The 5396-nt window shown below is 42.8% G+C and overlaps 1 long non-coding RNA gene across 1 annotated transcript in view; it reads left to right on the forward strand.

Annotated features, from left to right (window-relative positions):
• Window positions 1-5081, forward strand: part of LOC127482882 (uncharacterized) — a 36119-nt gene extending 31038 nt beyond the window's left edge. The window contains exon 6 of the long non-coding RNA XR_011388086.1: window positions 4281-5081. This is a non-coding gene — a long non-coding RNA (uncharacterized lncRNA). The remainder of the gene's footprint in view (window positions 1-4280) is intronic.
• The last annotated feature ends 315 nt before the right edge of the window (window positions 5082-5396 follow it).

Raw genomic sequence — 5396 nt, forward strand, 5'->3', positions numbered from 1 at the left:
TGTTGCAGGCATATGGGGAGTAGACAGAAGGTTTTGTGTCTCTCCCTTTCTCTTCTTCATTTTGCATTTCGAATAAATGAGTCTTCAAAAGATGGGGTGGGTATTTAAGGGGACTTAAAATAGTTGTGAAAAAAGGGGAATTCAAAGTTTATTTTGGTGCAAACATTTTTGAAATCCATAATCCACGTGTGTGTGTGTGTGTGTGTGTAATACACATTTCCAAGAACTTTTTGAAGACCCCTTGTATTACTTCATTCCTTTAGTGGAGAAGTGTCGTCATTGGTACCTTTGTCCTAGACCCTGGGCCCTGTGGCTGGTGCTAGCTTGGGCTGAGACAGTGTCCTGGCCATTTGCTAGGAGAGATCACAGCCCCTGTTTGGACACAGCTGCCACCCTCAGCCTGCTTTGAGGCAGAAATCTGCTTTGATCTGTGTGCGGGCCTGGGAGGTTACGGCCCTAATTAATTCAAGCATAACAATCTGAATTTCGTTTTCATTCAGAGAAAAGCATAATCATTTCAAAGCTCTCGTAATGCCGGAATTCTTAAAAATCCAATTGAATTTTATTTTCATAAATCTGCTCAGGGTGATCTCTGGACAGCATGGAAACAAAAAGATAATGAAAAATGTTTCCTTTAAATCGCTGAAAATTATTTCTGTTAGAAGAGGGGTTCTTGTCATCAGGCATGACTTTGGAAGAAAAGAGCGACAATTTATAATAAGCAGAGGAGTGTCAACAAACTCGTCCTGAGAATCCAGGGTTTGTCATGTGCGTTCACCGGCTTGCTAATCCACCCCGTTCTATGGAAATGTCACATGAATTGAAGAAAAATAAAAGTGTGAGGGAGCCCATGGATATGAAAGCACTTTGTAAACAGCACCGTGCTTTGTAAATGTGACATATTATTACAGCCTGACTTCTGCAGTTCCCTTCCCCATGGTTAGAAATTATTAGAGGTCCCCTGGCTCCTGTCAGACTCCTTTTTAATGATCTTTAAGCCTCATTCCTAAAGGCAGGGCAGTGATACTGGCAGGAAAAGTGCTTAATAATTTGTTTATGGTAAAATGCTATCCTAATTAGTAGATCTCATTAATTTCAATAAGGCATCACTCCAGCCCTGCCCTCCCCCCCACCCCAGTCAGTCAGCCGGCAAGTCCCGTCGCCTTTCCCTATGAGACCCACCTCGTCCTATTTGCTTTGTCCTCATTGCCTCCACCTGAGTTTGTGACCGCTCGCGTCACACCTGGGCAGCCTCCACTCGTGCCCACGGGCAGTTCCCGCTCCATGGCAGCCAGAGGAGTCTTTCGGAAATGTGTTGCGTCACCCCCAGCTCCACACCTTGGGTCCCATGGGCCCCAGCCCGGCTTGCTCTCCACCTCTTCTTATGCCATCTCTGTCTCCCACACTGACCTCATTTTCCAATCCTTTAAGGATTCGGAACTCCTTTCTGCCTTAGGGTTGGCCTTTGCTGTTCCTTCTACCTGGAATGCTGTTCCCAGGAGCGCTCCGTGAACCTGCTGCTCATCTGCCCCCCTTCACCGCCAGCGTTTCTTCCTGGGAAGGCCTGCCCTAGCCATCTCGCCAGAGCGGCCTGTCCACTCCGCCAGGCTCCTTAACCTTTGTTCCAGCTCTGACTTCTCAAGTCGGTCTCACTTGTGTAGCTGTGTATCTATTGTTCATTTTTTCCTAATCAAATATAGAGTCTTTGCAGGCAGAAACTCTCTGTAATTGCTTGTGATGCTTGAAATCCTCTATTTTCATTCAAATTTTACTAAAGGGAAAACTACAGAACATAGATTATGTATTTTTGTAAAAAAATTAATGGTTTCTTGGGAAAAACCTAATACCCAAACTGACAGGTTGAAGATTATTCTTTTCCCAAGTTCTATTTGTTTTTTTGCAGGGTGCATCCCTCATGGTAAAGTGTTCATTCTACAGATTATTTCTTGTGCACCTTCTGTGTGCCAAGGCATTGGCTCTAGAGAGCCCATGGTGACAGACAGATAATATCCATTCTCTGGGAAAAGCTGGTTAACAATTTCCCCTATGTAGCAATTTAGGATGAACACATCTGCCACCTCCACGGAGCCTCAGGGAAGTCAGGAAGTAATGGTGTGTCAGCCTGCAGGTATTTCAAGAAAAGCCCCTGGTTGTCATGAAAGCCCAGGGTGAGAACATCCTTGGAGAAGGCAGCGCAGCCTGGGTCAAATGTTCTGAAAACGGGCTTCATAGGGCAGTCTTGCTCCCGATGCTAGTCTGCCAAGCAGTCGGACAGAAAGTTTGGGCAAATTCCGAGTCTTTAAGACTCAACAGGCTCCCTGTCTAAAACCAGATTTAGGCCTTTGCATTTTGGCATTTAGTCATAGCTGAAAGAATGCTTAGTTGAAAGAGCGATGATTTTACAGAGTTTGGGATTAGCTAGCAAACAGCTGGAACAAAACTGATTTTGTCGAGTTTTTGAATGGCTTAGAAACAATTGGGCCTAATTTTCTTCAAAATTAACATCAGTAAAAATGATTAAGTAAAACAAAACCCTCCTGGGCAAAAAAAATAAAATGAAATAAAATAAAACATGAAACTGGAATTTGCTCAGCCTTCTAGTTCTTCTACCCTTGGTTGACAAAGACATAAACTTGGGAGCACTGGCAGGGTTTTTAGCTTGTAAGATTATTACAAAATTAGAATTCCAAGTTTTGGAATTGTTTGAAGAAGAGACTCTCTTGACATTTCCAATTTCTGCTAAGTATTAAAATATAACTCTCATAAAAAGATTGTACGTCATAGAATTTCCAAGCTGGAAGGAATCCTTGAGACTGTTTAGTTCTTTCCTCAAAGGTGGAAACAGACCCAGAGGGGCCAGTGGAGGCGCTCACGTTTTGCGCTCCAGAGGCAGTCATGTGAGTGACATATGAACTGCCTTGTGCCCTCCCCTTTCGTGAAAGGGATGTTTCCTTTCAGGACCCCTTAGTTTCAGATTCCATGTCATGCTCCTGACAGCCACTGCACACAAAACCCATGAAAACAGAAATCAGAGAACCGGGGCCTGGGTTGCGGTGGTGCTGCCGGAAGCATCTGTGATGGGTGGAGTGTTAGGCACTGTTTTCTTTGAGTGTCAAAGTCCCTCCACACAAATAGCAAGACGGATTCCTCAGCCTTTAATACAAAGAGATACTTCTTTCTTTTCCCTCTCTCTCTCTCTTTTAACCATGGAAGGGTGCAGCTACAACTTTCTGTGACTGATTGGCTCTCTCCCACCTCCTTATACAACAACTGTGTCCACACAGGGAGGGGTATGGATATAAATGAAAATTTAAAAGGTACCAAGTGAGGAGGAATTTTGCCAGGGACGAATCGGGAAGTGTTGTCTGAGTGGTGATTGTCTGGCCTGGCCCTTTGAAAATACTTAGAGGTTACCTTGTTGCAAGCCAAGTTTTCTTTTTTAAAAAAAAAAAAAAAAAACTGCTTTAACTATTTGAGGTAAATGATCATCTTTGCCTCAACAGCCCCCAACACACACTGCTTGTGATGATGTCTCTTCAGGCTGCACGTTGTTCAGTTTCTACAAGCCGAGGAGAAATTTAGCTTGTTGGTAGTTGGAAGACAGATCTGCAGGGAGTAGAATTAGTAATCTGTAGCCATACCCCCTTCCAGGCTGTTTTCAGCTACTTCTGGACCCAGGCCTGGGAAAAAATTATTTGAATTCTCCTTGGAGACACTGTTAAAATTTTATTTTATTAATTAGTGTCCACTTAAATTTAAGTCAATAAATACCCGGGGAAATTAGTCTTGCTCTGAAATCACACCAATACATAATGATGATAATAAAACAATATAGCATTTAATAAATATGATGTTTACTGCCAAAAAGGGCTTACTACGTCTATTGTCTTATGTATTGCTTTATGTATTCCTACCAGAATACTTCATCTGTTGAATTTTTCGATGAGAACATGGAGATCTACTATTTTTCTTAATATTCTGATAATGATAAAAACATGAATATTCCAAAGAACTTATTAGGTACTCATCACTGATAATACTAAATGCTGAGCTTATTTGATTAAATTAGGAACAAAAGAAGTTTTTATTTTTGATGAACATGATCTGTCTGACATTTTTCACTTTGTGTTCAAAGGGGAGTGGGCAAAGCCATTTGGGCGTCAGAGTTCAGCTGGATGATACATATTCCACGTGTGGACTGGGTCAAGATCAGAGAGCCTCTTCCCTTCCTGTGGCTTAGAAACCAAGTTGTTAATATAGTTATTCTCTCTGGCATTTAGATCATGAATTTTGCACAGACCCACATCAAGGAGAAGAGAGGCCCTTTGTATGTTAGATTTGCAGAATGACTTCAGATGTTTCGACTGGATAGCTGCAGAACAGAATGGGAAGACTACAAGACATGATCTCCCTTGCTGCCTTCCAGAACGCTGGACTCTGCTATTATCGGTTATCTGTTGCAATATCATGCTGTGATCCTTATCCAGTGAGGTCTGGTTTTATTATTCTTCTTAAGATTTTGTGAGTGGTTGGTTGACTTGTTTTATATTTTGGGAAAACCAGTAATGTCTCCTAATAGAGTATCTTCCTCCTCAAGTTGAAAGAAGGATTTGTTGGGAATGATCTTTTTTGAAAAATGGATTTTTTTTCATATATCGTTCTGCACAGAAAGGCTTGCTTGTAACTGCATGTAAGAGTTTCCAGTTAGTCCCCTGCAAGCCCATCTTCACTGTCTATGGAGAACATAAGAGATGTCTTAAGACATTTACTCTAAGGGGTCGCTGTGGCACCAGCACATCCTTTGAGTAAGGATGCTTATCAGAGAACTACCCCTGAGAACCTGGAAAGCTGAGCTTTTGTCAGTTGTCTCCATTGAGGTCTTGTGGACACAGTATCTGCTTGACCCTGGGAGAAGAAGATGGGGTGTGATAAAGGGTGGTTTTTGTTCTATTCACTGATTTTCCTCATCTCTTCTTTTAAAAAAAAAAGTTTTTAAAGTTATTTATTTGGAAGACAGACAGGCAGACACACACACAGGGAGGGAGAGAGAGAGAGAGAGAGAGAGAGAGAGAGAGAGATTTTTCCATCTGTTATTTCACTGCCCAAATGCCCGCAACAACCAGGGCTGGGCCAGGTTGAAGTCAGGAGCCTAGAACTGAATCTAGGTCTCCTACATCGGTGGCAGGGATCCACGTACTTGAGCCATCACCTGCTGCTTCCCAGCGTGTATAGTAAGTAGCAGGAGCCTGAAATCAGGACTTGAACCCAGGCACTCTGGTGTAGGATGCAGGCATCCAAAGTGGTGTCTTCTCTGGCCTCAGAGTCAGCCCTTAAAGCATTCGGATCTGGCTAAAAAGCCCATGAGAGTATTTCAAGCATGGAAAGCCAAGACACTC

This window comes from Oryctolagus cuniculus, chromosome 4 (genome assembly GCF_964237555.1).
Source record: "Oryctolagus cuniculus chromosome 4, mOryCun1.1, whole genome shotgun sequence".
Classification (NCBI taxonomy): domain Eukaryota; kingdom Metazoa; phylum Chordata; class Mammalia; order Lagomorpha; family Leporidae; genus Oryctolagus; species Oryctolagus cuniculus.